This window comes from Pyrgilauda ruficollis, unplaced genomic scaffold (genome assembly GCF_017590135.1).
Source record: "Pyrgilauda ruficollis isolate IOZ18807 unplaced genomic scaffold, ASM1759013v1 scaffold16, whole genome shotgun sequence".
NCBI lineage: Eukaryota > Metazoa > Chordata > Aves > Passeriformes > Passeridae > Pyrgilauda > Pyrgilauda ruficollis.
In genome coordinates, this window is record NW_024514764.1 from 3,301,384 (window position 1) to 3,315,944 (window position 14,561).

A 14,561-nucleotide genomic window follows, 5' to 3' on the forward strand; every position below is an offset into this window, starting at 1 on the left:
ATGAGTAAAAATGCAGCCTTAGGATAGGTCAGCCCCTGCTATCTCAAATACTCTGATAAAATGTGCTCCTTTGACCTCCATGGGGCTAGCTCCACCTTAGCAAAATCAGGTGCTGGTTCTGAAGCATTCTGTGACCTTTTGCATGAGGGAAGGTGACAGGGACAGCAGGAGTGACATCTGCAGTGACAGCCCCTGTTTCTCTGGGGGGGAACACACCAGCAGTGACTAATGTTCATTAGTTATTTGCCTTGCACACGTGTGGGTGTGAAGGGGCAGGGGCTCCCCACTTGCTGAAATGAGACACCCCCTCTTCAGAGAGCCTGGGCTGGGGGTACCTGGCCCCCAGTGCTGCTCCTGCTTGGAGGGGATGGATGCTGCCTTTGCTCCGAGGGGATTGCTCTGTGCTGTGTGCCTAAAGATCATCTGAGTGTACTTAATTGTCTCTCAGCTGCAGCATGGCAGCCTGCAGAGCTGCTGAAAAGAGAGGAGTTGTTGGCGTTATGGATGGTATTTATTTAAAGCTGCTCATTGTGCTTGGCAGAGGCTGCCTGGGCTGAGGGGGGGTGCTGTGGTGAGTGCAAAACTACCTATGCAGATGGATTTAATTCCTGGGAATGTGTACAGCTGTGTAAAATACATGGTGAGTCTCAAATTCTTTCGACATGCATGGTACCAAACACATCCAAGCTTGTTTGAAAGTGTCAGTTAACTATTTTCATGTATTATTACTCCCAAAAGGCACAATGTAAATTCACATGTACACATATATAAGTGTTCCTGGGAAAGCATGTCTAAAGAGCTCTAGATGAGTGATTTTACGCTCTCAAAACAATAATGTTCCAGGCTAATTCTACAGGCTTTTTATTGCTTTGCTGTTTAGGTCAATTTTTGAAGACAGTGAGACCATCACAGCTGTATAGAGAAATGACATTTATCTTCCCAGTGCAGTGTGACCTTCTCATTCATAAGTGGAGGCATTTCCTTTCAGGATAATGAGCACCTCTTTATTTAGGCCAGGCAGGATCCACAGTCCTTGTATCCAATTCCTACAGCCCATCGACACTATACACATTACTGCAATTATTGTGGATATTATTTTCTATTACATTCCACTTGCTCTTTGGATTATGCCTTTTTTTTCTGGCCAGCAAAGGGGACTGAGAAAAGGAAAGGTCACACTCAAGTCCTCATGAATATCTGGAGGCTGCTGCATTGCACAAATATAGTCACACCTACAACAATGTACAGTTATCTAGCTTTCTTCTGAGGCCTCTTGCACTGGGAGTGAGTCACTATTTTGGAATGTATCAGCCTGGGACAAAGCAGCTGGCATTGCCCTGGGTCAGGCACTTTTAGGCACAGGTAAATCTGGTAAATCTGTGGAGCTGTTTATCTGCTAGGTTACGAAGAAAGACAATTGAAGCATGAAAAGAAGCTAAAAAATACAGGTGTTGACAATTCTTACTCATAAGTATTTATGTGAAGGAGGTCTCTGTCATGCTCCATGGTGCTTTTCCACCAGGAGCCTCTGGAGCAGAGCTCCCAGCCCTGAGCATCCCACGGTGCCATGCAGGAGTGGTTCTACACAGCCTGCACCTGTGTGGCAGGAGCTAATAACAGATTATCTTGGCATATGTCCTGACTGCTTCCCTTCCCCTGCCAAGTGGAGATCTCTCATGTTTCTATAGCACAGTTTTGCTCAACAGGCATTCAGAAGTGAGGAAACTCAAAGGTTTCTAATGGGACCATCAGGCACTTTCACCTTTTGCCTTGTCAGGCTGCATTTGCTGGAGCAAGAAGCAATTGTGAGTTGCTGGATTGCTTTCCTGAAATGAATTGCTGTTTGGTTCACTCAGAGAAGATAAACACCCACATCTCAGAAATATCATCCTGTCTGGCATCTTTGGCAGTCTCAACAGAAGGGCCAAGGGAAACAAATGGACCACGTGTAAGATAAAATTGCAGTGCTCCCTCTGGAGTTAATTCTTTCAGCCCAAAACTCAGCAGCACTGATGGGCCAACATATGGAAATATTCCCTTCTGTTTCTGCTGCTCAGTTCTGGGATAAACAAAGGGCTCAGCCCTGGCTTGATTAACCCTTCACTTTGCTCTCTCCTGCAGGATCTTACAATGAGAATTAAAAAACTGATGGTTGGCAAACAGACTATGTACCAGGCTTGTGCAGTGCAAGGATGTTCTTTACTTCCTCTGATCCTGTCTCTGCAGGGGTTTTTCTTGTACCCCTTGCATACTCTTTCCAAAGTTTTCTTTTTTTTTTTTTTAAGTAGGGCAAGTTATTAACTGCTGAAGTTTAAAAATTTGGATTTCAGGCAATTTTGATAGCTTTCTCGGCCTTCCTACAGGAGGAAACAATGAATTTTGAGAAAGCTGTAAATCTGTGCAGAGCTACCATGGGCTCAGCCTCCATCTCCATGGAGGAGAAGGCTCTGAGAACTGCTCACTGGCAAGATCTGCCATGGAGTTATAAGGAAATACTTTGCATGAGTAGAGAAGGTCTTTAAAGCTAGTCAGACTCATTGGGAGGGGAAACTAGAAGATTTTTCTGCTCCTTGGATTCTGTGAGAGCCTCCTTCAGTCTTGAAAGAAAGAGCATAAGATTAAGAGGAGTAATTAAAAAGATGCCAGAGAGCTGGAGATGGGATGTTGTGTGCAGTCAGACTGGCTGTGGGAGAGAGGAGGAGAGTGAGCAGACAGTTGGAACAAGAGCTGTGAAATAAGCTCCAGCTATTTTGAGAAGTGATTATTCAATATTTGAAAAGTAGTTTATTAGAGATTTCCCTGCAAATTCTTTTCAGAAACTGGATCCTCTCTGGGTGTGACTCAGATTCCTCCAGCTCTGCTGTTCATTGACGAGTATTTTCATTTTTGTTATGATGTGAGTGGCTGCTTAACTTTAATAGTTTTGAGGCCACTCCTGTTTTGGATGACTCTTGGCACAAGAGGGCTGCAGAAACACTTCCAGTGCTTTTCTTTAATGGCTGCACTACATATGTTCATTCTGATATGTAGGAAAGGCTAGAAATTAGCCCAAGGTTGCCCACAGAAGCTTGACTTTGCAGCTACTGATAACATAAAAGCCTTCTTCGTGGGTATGAGGGGACTTCCAGGGCATCCCCAGCTCCAGGTCTGTGTGCCTGTTCCCATCCCTGATCCTTCATCCTCTGGAAAACCAGAGGCAGAAATGTATTTGCACTTTTCATACCTTTGAATGTCTTCATGTCTCCTTATCCCTCCTTCCCACACCCCATCTTTTTCTGTTTCTTTATATTTTTACCACATTTCTTCTACCTTGTCAGCCACCTCCTTCCCAACAGACCATTAAGCAATAACAAGAGAAAACAAACAAAAAAAAATCCTCGCTGTTTCCATCAAGTGCTTGCCTTGTATTTGCTGCCTATTTATAGCTGATTCATTTAAACCACAGTGGCAGTCAATCAGAAATGTGGTGAATCCTTCTTTCAAGAGCATGCCAAGAAAGGATCTCTTTAGTTTTCTTGCTTTATTTATGATTTTTGCTGGAGCCTCTACAGTGTGCCTAAATTCCATTGGGATTTATTTATTTTGAATAAATTCTCAGATAAAAGTAGAAGGGTTTTGTTCCTCTTCTTAGAAGTTACGGGAGCATGACCGTGGTGTGCAGATATGTTTGATTTTATTTGAGGGTATTTTACACCTTTTTTTTTTTTCTTTACTTCTAGTTGGAATCTTGGAAGATTTTTTTACTTTTTCAGTGTAAGGAATGTCTTTGGATAGAGAGGCTGTTAACCTCTGGGGTTTTTTTTCCTTCCAGTCTTTTTCCCTTAAACTTCCAGCAAATGGAAAGGCTACACTTCTCCTTCAAGGGGAGGAAATCTTTGGTGTGAGGAGGTCTGCATTGGGAAAAATACTTGGCAGTTTTCTTTTAATATTGCAAATAACTCATAGAGATGAAGGTTGTTTTTGCTTTCCCGAAACAGATTTGGAAAGAAAATTCCATTTGAAACAGGTCTCTGCATTTGCCAGAGCCTCTGCAAAAAGGTGTTAGCAGCAGTAGCTGTGCTTGTTTGGGGTTTTCCCCCTTTTTTGTTCTCCCCTTACTGCCCTTTGATTTTATGTCACGATACCTTGGCAGGACAAGCAGGATGAGGCAGAGTCATCTGGAGGCTGACTCAGAAAACAGGTATAAAATTCCAAAAGAAATTCCTGCTTGGCCTCAAACATGAATTTTCTGTGTCAAAGAGTCTCTGCTAAGTTTGCCTTCATGCAAATGGTACAGGAAAATGAAGGTACAGGCTAAAGAAGGACAATTATTCTGTTTGTTTTTCCATCTCACTGCCCGTGATAGGATTTGATTCTGTGCTCTGGACCCTCCTAGGTCAGTTATGTTTAGAGCAGCCAGCACAGATCAGCTGTGCTAAGCACACTGACATTTGGAAATTCCTGTCTGGAAGGGGAATTGAGCAATAAGCTTCTGCTAATTATAATAGCTATGTTTAAAATGGGATGTTTGCTTTATTCAGCAAAATCCAACTATGCACCCAGACTAGAGGCTGGAAATGCTCTGGCAGCAGAGGAGACAAGTCCTCAACACACACATTGCCAGGGTGGAAGCAAGGGCAAGGCAAGCACTGCTTTGTCAGAGCAAACATTGCACAATCTTGTCCTGGGGGTGGATGTTGTTACCTAGCAACTTCCAAGAGCGTTTGAAATTTGTTGGAGCCCCTCCGAGGCTTAGGCACTCTCCCCACTGTTCTTCTGGGTGCCAAAACCACTCTGGCTGTAATTTCCCAAGCCAAGGATGGTGCTGGCTGAAACCCCTCCTTGACCTTTATTTGAGCTGGGACAACCTGTGCAGTAGGGCTGAGAACTAGAACAGAAACTAAACTTGATTCGAGTTAACCAAAAAAAAAAAGTTTGATTTAAACATAGATCTTCACTTCCCAGCATTGTTTCCTGGCTGGCTCACAACACAAGGTTGCACAAGGAAGTGTGCCCACATGCCTGAAGGCTCCTGTTGGGAGTGTGTTTGTGGGCATAACAGATATCATAACAGTTATCACAGGGACAGAGCTGACAGCACCATGACAGATGTCTTTCCTGAACTATCACCAACATCACCAGCCTTGGGCAGCTTGAAGGAAGGCACTGGCCCACCCAGGGGTGTAAGGTCAGTGAGAGTTGTTCAGTAACCTTGTTTTAGCAGTTAAAAGATTATCAAAAGTGACTGTGGTATTAGGGGACTTGAATAAGAACACTATAGCTGTGCCACTGATAAATTTATGATATCTTTGTTTCATCTAGCTATGACCACAGATCATCTTTTTGGCCTCTCATACATACTCCACACCCTCTTCCTCACTTCCACTTGGGGCAGAGGCTTTCCATCTATACTTTTGTCTGATTTTTTTATTCAGGTTCTAGCTGTATTGTAAGCCTTTCTTTAACTCTCCCAAGTCCTAGTGTTCTCTCCAAAGACACTGGAAATCCACTCCTCTCTTCAGAAGCACTGACACCCTAAGACTATGGGCTGTAGAGCCCTCTCCTTTCTTGGCAAACAGGAATATTTTCCAGGTATTCGACTGTCAGCTCAGTGGAAAGAAAATGTTGCTTTATGGTTGGTAGACTTGACAATAACTCTTTATCCCTTTAAATTAAAAGTGACACACTCACATAAATCATTATAACAGTGCTGTGTGCAAACACAGTGCCTGGGTCCACAGGAGTTATGAGATGACAGTGAATTGGGGTGAATACCCTTATTCTTGACTTTGAGAAGTGCAGTGACAATGAATCACTCCTAGTGATGAGATGCAGCAGTGCTGACTCATCGGGCTGAAATTAGAAGGGCTTTTTTAGGTAGAGCTGTAATTCCACCATTTTTTCTGATGAATGGATAAGAGTGAACATTTTTGATGGCTAATTTACAGATTTCATGAATTAGATGCGGTTTCTTTCCCTCCAGCTATCAAACCTAGTTGGAGGTAACTTGATGGGGAGAGCTTAGATCCAGGGAGGTTGTCCTGGCAAAAATGCACAGGAAGGAGTTGACAGTTGAATAGATGCTGGGTGTCACACTGCCACCACTTCCAGTTTTTGAGATTTCCTTTTTCTGGATTTGGTGAGTTACTGATGTTTGCTTTCATCAAGAGAAGGCTTTGGAACCTGAATTCATTCTGCTAATAATCTAAGGGATAAGAAAAAAGAGTAAATAAATGAGCTGGGCTTAAAATTTCACCATAAAATTAAACAAATACACAAACATTTGTTCCCCCCTACTTCAACCAGCTTCTTTATTACATCTAATGGCAAGGGATTCTGTTCCCATTAGCTGCTGTGTCTTCTCTTTGTCTCTTACTTTGCTTCCCAGTTCCAGGAGTGTTAATACAACCTGAGGAGGACATGGTGCTCACCAGATCCCAGGATTGCTTACAGTACCAGTTTTCAGATCACCTAAACAGTGATGAATTACCAGATTCCCAGATGTGCTTCATCTGTTTCAGGATTGGGTGCTAGTATCCCTTGATTTCACCTTTAGAGATTTGACCACAGCACAGTGAAATGAATTCTCCTTAGTGTCCTCCAGATACTTTGTATTTCTTCACCCATTGCTATTTCCCCATCCAGTGGGCTGGTATTCTCTGAATGGTTTTGAGTTGCAAGAATGTATTAATCTGTTTTACTCCTGGCAAGTGATTTGCAGCTGACCCTCAATACTTAGATTTTTTTCTTTCTGCTGTTGGGTTAAAACTTTTGGTGGGGAGCAGCAAAAGAGAAGGGACTTACTGCTACATCTTCACACTCAGCTTCTCCTCAGAGGCCACAAAGAGAATTTTCGTGGCAGAGGCTTCTCTGAAGGGTGCTCCAGTGATGGGGAATGACCATCTGCAGAGTCCATCAGCATCCCACAGTCACTTGTGTGTGGAGATGCTGTGCTGACTGCATCATGCTGGAAGCAATTGGCTTGGCAGAGTTTCATCAGTCAGGCTGCCCTTTGCTGTTGAGGAAGCAGCTGCAAACTCACATTTTTTGTTTGGCACTGTATTCTCTCCCCAGGGGACTGCAGCACCATTTGATTAGGATGGGGGGAAGTAGACCTATTACAAAAGTAGATTGTTCCCAGCAGAGCTGTGCTAATCTTTTGGTCTCTGTGCTCCTTCTTAGCAAGGTGCTGAATAAAAACATCAAGGGAAAACAGCAGGAGAGAAGAGTCTCTGGGGTGTTGCCTCACAGCCTCACCTCACCCTCAGCTGCAGTAAAACAACAAATGAACGTTCTTGTTTTGAGATATTTTTGCAAAACTAAGGTGGTTTTGTTACTGAGCCCACTATTTTCCTGCCTCATTTTTAACTGTTTCAGCCTGGCACGGAGCTGTCCAATCTCCAGGGGCTCATCCTTTCCTGGATAGAAGGTTCTGCATTTTTCTGTCTCCCAGTTTGCTTCTCTTCCTTCCCCGGCAGCATCTGCCTGAGAGATTATGTGAACAGTGTTGATGGAGTAGATTTAGAGGAGTTCAGGGTCTTTCTCCAAGTTTAACATTTTATTGCAGCTCTGAAGGCCCCTTTGCTTTGAGGATCAGGGAGAAGAGGTTGCTGCCACCTCTGAACGTGTTGGTGCTGGACTTCTGCACTTATTCTGGTGCTTAATCCTTTTAGTGCTGGGGCCCATCAGGTGTGGTTTTTGTCAACAGTGGCACTTTGTGCTCAGAGATTATCCTTTTTCAAAGGTTTTGGAAGGGTTTTACAGAGTCAGTATTATCTTTAGGTTAGAGAGGGAGAGAAAAGAAGGACTTTCAGAGTTTAGTGCTTTGCCCCAGGTCTCACTTGTTAGGCAGAGTAGGAACAAAAGCCAGGTTTCTGCTGCAGGACTGATGTGGGCAATTATGGCTTGGAATCCTGTATTCATCTCATATCAGTTGTTCCATACTTTGTTAACACCCTTTTCTCATAGTCTAACTAGGCAGAGTTTGGGGTTATTTCATTATATTAAGCTTACTGTCAAGAATTGTTGACATTACAAGTGACTCTGTCTCTTAAAGAGAAGGAGAGAGATTGGTCTGTCCTTGAGACTCAAGCTAGGGAAAGGTGTGGCTATTATCCCCTTGTCCAGTAAATCTTGATAGAGTGTTGACAGGAGCCCATATCTTTGCTAGGGGAGATGTTTTCCCTTCGTCTTCAGTAATTATAGCGATGACTTTGGCGATTTTTCAATTTGCAGTTTCTTTTTAGTGCCCAAGAGCTCTGCTTTATTCTTTCCTGATTTTGGTAACCAGCTGCTTTTTGTGTCTCACTGGGGGGCGGCATTTCCCTGCACAAATCCAGTACAAAACTGGTTTCCAGAGAAGGAGAAGCTCTTGCTTTTTTGGTGGAGAACACTTTCACTGCTCTGGACAAAGCAGTGGCCTTCAGTCCCTGGGTGTTGTGGTTTGCTGTGATGCCCAGGAGCATGAGTCCCTGGAGATGTGGGATATCTGGCTTACAGGCATTCTCATTTCCTGTGCTTCCTGTCCTTGCTTGGGGTAAAATTAAGGACTAAATTACATGGAAAACACATATGCTGTGGCCTGAGACACATGTTTTTCATTGAGCTGCAAGCTTATCCTCATAAATTATGTCACTAAGTAATGGTCTCTGCTTTCCTTATTGCAGCTTTTCTGCAAGTCAGAACAAGTGTGGTTTCACTGAATTTAAATTTCTTAAACACATTCAGAAGTTGTTGAGGAATTTTCCTCTTCACTTTCACATCAGACTGAGCCCCCTGCCACCTCCAATCCAGCTCCTGTGAGATAACGTGGTGTTCTGGATGCTTTTGAGACAGCAGCAGGGTTTATTTGTAGCTGTTCTTTCCCACTTTATAAAGGATGTGCATTTGATTTTATAACCAGGAGAACTTTCTTCAGAACAGCAAAAAGGAACCTGTAAAGCAGCAAGGAAATTATTTAGCAAAGGCTGGTAGTAAACTGTTTTCTTGATTGTGATCTCAGCTGATGCAGTTTTGTGAAAGATTGGCAATTTCAACTACAAAGCATCAAAATACATTGAATTAGAAGCAACCAGTTAGTTCAGAGTAATTCTGTAGTGCAGTTCAGAGGTGCAGAAACAATCCTGCACTGCTGCCCTTGGGCAATAATGGTGTGCAGTGGGTTGAAGGCCACAAGTGTTGGCTGGCGTGGGATAAATGGATCTCTGATTTTAAAGTAAACAGGGAAATGCCTGCATGAACTGTTGAAAGCTGAATCCCACGGGTGAGATTCCAGATTGAACACTAATGAAAATTTAATTTCGGTTCTCACAGTATTTTAATATGCAGGATCACAATATGCAAATAAAGTGAAGTCTGACTGCAAGTGGTTGATGAGTTACTTCTGCTCAGTCTCTGCCACCCCCAGAAGTAATCTGTCTGTGGCTTTTGTGAAATCAAAGTTTTCCTTCTGTTTTCCCCACAAGCCAGAGTCTCATTCTTTGCTGAGAGGTAATTAGTGACTGCAAAGTTCTCTTCAAATTGTTCTCATCCTATTCCTGTGTTGTTCCATGTAACTCATCAGCATGGTGCTTATGTTCCTACATTGGATTGAATTCTAATTGTTGCAGTCAGTGCTTTCCTTATCAGAGCTGTCCTGGGAGTGCTGCCATGTTTTCAAGTTTCCTTCTGTATTTCAGCTGCAGCTTCAATGCACTTTATTTGCTTTGTGTCTCCTGAATCTGATAGAAAAAGGTGATATTGTGCTTGTTTTCCTTTTCTTCCCTCTTCCCCAGCCATGGCACCAGATAAGATGTTCTGGCTTGGGCACTGTAGAGGTCACACCACACTTTAGTCACACGCTCAAACCATCCAGCTTGAGCCAAGAGGCTTCATCCTGTGTCTTCTGTTGTGAGTGATCAGAGAAATAAGTAACTGTGAAATTACCCAGGGAATGGGGAGCAGCCAGCACAAGGAAACTGAAGTGATTGGGCATGTTGGAACATACAAGATTCCCTATTTCTGTGATCGGCAGCCGATATATCCTTGTAAATTTAAATTGTGTGTTAGCTTTCTCAAAGAGGAGAAGCAAGAATTTATCTTAGAAGTTAATTAATTTGAAATAGCTGGTAATTAACATTATACCTAAATTTGCCAATTATCACACTTGACTTGGATTTGCATACAACTGTTGCATATAAAATATTTCTGAGGGTATCTTGGCCTTCAGTGAGCTGTAAAAATGCCATTTTTTGCAGCTGTGTTCCAGCTCTTCCAAGGAAAGCCTCTTCCTCCTCCCCTTCCCTGCAGAGGTGTTGCCCTTCCAACAAGTGGTCTTCCTTCTGGGGACTCTCATAGGGATTTCTAGCTGCGAAAGCACAACCCCAGAATAGGCAACTGTGTATGTTCTCAGGTATTTCCCCCTGATGAGAAAGAGCAATTTTTATTCTTTCTAATTTGAGGTAGCAAATGTGCTGCTTGTTTCTCTCCCTTGTAGAGTACCAACGTTGTATTAATGTGACTGTTATGGTAATCATGTTTTTTGATGAAAGCATAAGACTAAAATGATATTTCCAAATGAAAGTTGTTTTGATTTATTCTTTGTATGCAGCACGCCTAATTTTGCTTCCGAAACTCTTGGAAGCAAGCTTTTATTTTATGGTGCTGGCTGTTGCCACTGCTGTGCTGTACCTGTGAGCTATTTAATGTGCCACATCGAGGAGTAAATTAATGCAGGTCCACAAAGAGAACACTTCGATTTGCTAATTGCTTGTAGAGCAGAGGGTATTGTTTTGTGTAGAGAAAGACTGTTCATTAGAGACTGAGTAGTTAATTTTTCCCTACAAATGGGGCTCACTTTTGAGCTGCCTGCCCATCATTCAGGGCAGCCAGCTCACCATCAGCCTCCAGAGGGGAGTGGGGGGCTCTGGATGCAGTTAGTTTAACAGCTGCATTGTCACCACCAGATTGCTTCAGTTTCATTCATTAAACCCTCCCTGACCAGCCTCCTCCAGTGCTGTCAGTGAAGGCTGACTTCTGGAAGGTACAGAAGAGAAATTATTGATGCAGGGAAGCAAGTTAAACAATTCAGAAATGTCTCCTTGGAGCTGAGTTGGTTCCTCTCCTTGGAAACCTGCTCCTCTTTCAGCCCAAGCTGCAGATTCCCAGTGAGGCTGGAGCACAGGTTCTTCTCTTCCTGCCAGTCTCTTTTGAAGATGACAATCCACTGATGGTAGATTAGACTATGTTGTCATGTAAGATGAATATTTTGAATTGGCAAACCTTTTTTTGAAAGCTTAAAGTAATTGACTGTGTACTCGAGAGGATTTTTTTTTCCCTGCTTTGCAACTTGATTTTCCCTTACCTGGTTGTGCTGCCTTCAGTGGGTGAATTGCACTGTATTTTTATATCTGATTCATAATATTTGTTTGCATATCAGGTTTCTTAATGCTTGAGCTCAGTGATCTATGGGAATTTAACATGTGTCTTAAGTAAAGAGAATTTCCTTGGAGCTTTAAGTTAACTTTTATGCGTAGCCTGAAAATTCAACACGGAAGTTTATCCTATGGAGAGATTGCTGAGGTACCAAGGTGGATCTGATCAATTGAAAACACCCTAACACAGAGCTGAGCTACTCAGGGAATCATGGAATGGTTTGGGTTGGAAGGGACCTTAAAAATCATCTTTCTGTGGGCAGGGATACCCTCTTAGATGAGGTTGCTCAGAGATCCATCCAACCTGGCCTTGGACGCTTCCAGGGCTGGAGCCATCCACAGCTTCTCTGGGCACCCTGTGCCAGGGCCTGCCCACCCTCACAGGGAAGATTGTTCACTAATGTCTAATCTAAGCCTGCTCTTTTCCAGCTTGAAGCCATTCCCCTTGTCTTGTCACTACCTGGATGACTTTTCTCAGAGCAGAGCTCTGAGATGGGATTGGCAAACCGCTCCAGCATCTGCTGGCCCCCCTGTGCCTTCCCACCACCCTGAGCGGCCCATGTCCAGCCCTCACGCTCTCCTGGTCTGGATGTGGCCAGAGATGGCTGCACCCAGAAACCAGCAGTTCATTCCTGAGAAGATACATTTCAAGGAACAACATAACTCTGTTGTTTTCAGATTTTTTCTGCCAAATGCCTGGGGAGTGAGAGCAGGGGCTGAGCAGGCTGCCAGGCACCAGGCCAGGGCCCTCTGCAGCTCCTTGGCTGTGGGGGCTGGCATCTCCTCCCCAGCACTCTGATTAAGCGAGATGTGGGGCTAAGTTCACAGCCTAATTTCTCCTTCATAATTAAAAATGCGTGCATCTGTCATGCTGCTGGTGATTACTTTGTATTTCCTTGTGGCCTAGAAGGAATATGGCAGTGAATCACTTGGCCAGCAGCTGTCCCCCAACAGCTGAGGGAGGTTCAATATTTGATTTAAGCTAATAAAAAGTCTGGGACAGGGCTGATGTTTACAAACTGGACGTGATAAAGCATCCAGATCAACTGCATCACAGCCTGGCAAGTGCAAACATTGGGGACCCTGGTGAAAATTTAGGCTTTGTCTGGAGCTTCCCCAGCTCTCTGAGCAGGGGGGGCAGGGACGGAGGGGTCCCTGCTCCGGATTGTGAGTGAATCCAACAGCAGCAGTGAGCTGGGGATGCCTCCTTGTTTCCAGCTTTGTCATTGTAACAGCCCTCAGTGCATTAAATATGTCCCTTTTGCTCTTCTGTGAGAGTTGCAGTCAAACCATAATGTTTAAAAATCTTTTAATCTTCATAAATCATTTCTTCCAGCAGTCTGGTAAGTTTAGTAGCTGCTCTCTGAATTCCCACTAGTAACTGACTCTTTCCCTTTGAGATGAGCTGCCTAGAAATGAATGCAATGAAGAAAACCTACTTTGTGATTTAGTTCTTATCTGATTGCTTCTCCAAATGATATTGATCTGCTGTTGTTTTGCTGCTGGCTTGGACTTGCTGTCCAGGGTTCTGTGTCTCTGTTGGCATAGCACCTTGAAGTGGTTATTTTCCCCAAGCCATATTATATCTAAGATAAATTATGGCATATTTCCCACTTGTATTTTCAATTTTCCCCATCCCTTTATATTATTTCTCTCTTGCCTAAAAGGTTTTTCCAGCCTTTTCCCGAAGTAAAATGTGTTGGAGTCTTTGCTATCATTTTCTTCTGACTTTTATGGAGGTATTATACTTTAAAATGCTCTTATACCCAACTAGTTAAACAGGCTCCTAGGGTACTGTTGCCTTAGTGTTATAAATAAAAATATTTACACTGTGGTGTGACCAAAGCTGGGCACAGTGTGATGGGTTGATCCAGGTGGCCACCAAAACCACAGGGCATTGAGCTTTGAGGGGATTCCCATTCTTCCAGTGTGGGTTTCATAGAAGATTTCATAGAAGTCTGTGTGAACAGGAGCCTGAACAGAGACTTAACCCTCAAATTCAGGGCTGGCAGCTGCAGTAAGAAAATACATGATTTTTAATGTAATTTTAAATTAAGTAATTCTTATACCTGGTTTAGAATAGCCTAGTGGTTCCCATCTAAAGGTCATCTTCTTACAGAGAAAGCTAATAAATATACAGAACAGTTGGGGTGGTTTGTAATCAAAAATATTCAGTCAGTCTGGGGATGTTTTGCAGAGTTTATGCCAGCGCCTCTCCTAAATAACCCCTCTAAGGTCGTGTTTTCTAATTCTTCCCCAAACAGATCCTGGCTCCAGCCTGCTGCTGTCATTGTACCTCCTTCAGTAGCAGTAGGGAAAAGTCTTTCCCAGGTGTCTGCAAATTTACAGCTCCCTGATGTTTTCACATCAGGCTTGGTGATCATTTCATTTGCTCTCTTCCCTTGCCTGTCCAGGCACTCCAGTTTGGGTTGGGGCTGGCATCTCCTGCAGTGTTTAATGAGTGTGTTTCCTTCTCCTGTGCCAGGTCCCAGGCTTGTGTTAAAACCCTTTTCATCCTATTTCAGTGTCTCTTCCTTAAATAATGTCACATCATCCCCGGCCCTGCACAGCAAGAAGCTGAAACTTTTTCAGTTTCCGCTGAGCTCTGGGGCCAGGGAAATTTGGAACTGTTTGCTTGTTTGCTGGCAAAATGGAACTTCTGCTGTGCTGAGCCCTTAGACTGTATTTTTTTATTTAATTATTTGCTTGCATTTCAGTGCAGTTAGCCTCCAAAGCTGAATGTTTTGCTTTTCATTGTAATAAACTGCTTGCTGTTTGTCTTTGGTTTGGATGTGGCACTCAAAAGACTCATTTCATATGTGGTGAGAAGTTGAGAGACTGCAGAGGGTTTTAATGAATATTTACTTAAAATTACATGAATCAGTTTGTGGAAAAGTTGTTTTTATTTCTTTTATTTGTTTACATTGTATAAATTATCTTATCTGTCATCAGTGACTATTTTTTGGGCTTTCTGCTAAGCAGAGAAAGGCTGATTGCAGCCTAGCAGAGTGTTAGAAAATCAAGGATGTGGGAAGTAATAGCATTTGTGTATTATGTGTGGCTTCTCTTAACTGTCTCCTAAATACCCATTTGGTTTGAAATCCTTTTTCATAAACAAAACTCTGTAAAAGATCCTTTTTTGAGTCAAGTTCCTGTTTCCCCTTAGATTAT

The 14,561-nt window shown here is 43.1% G+C and overlaps 1 protein-coding gene across 4 annotated transcripts in view; it reads left to right on the forward strand.

The window, feature by feature from the left end:
- The window catches only part of MAD1L1 (mitotic arrest deficient 1 like 1), a 350,265-nt gene that overhangs the window by 152,781 nt on the left and 182,923 nt on the right, over window positions 1-14,561 (forward strand). The gene's annotated exons all lie outside the window — the stretch shown is intronic.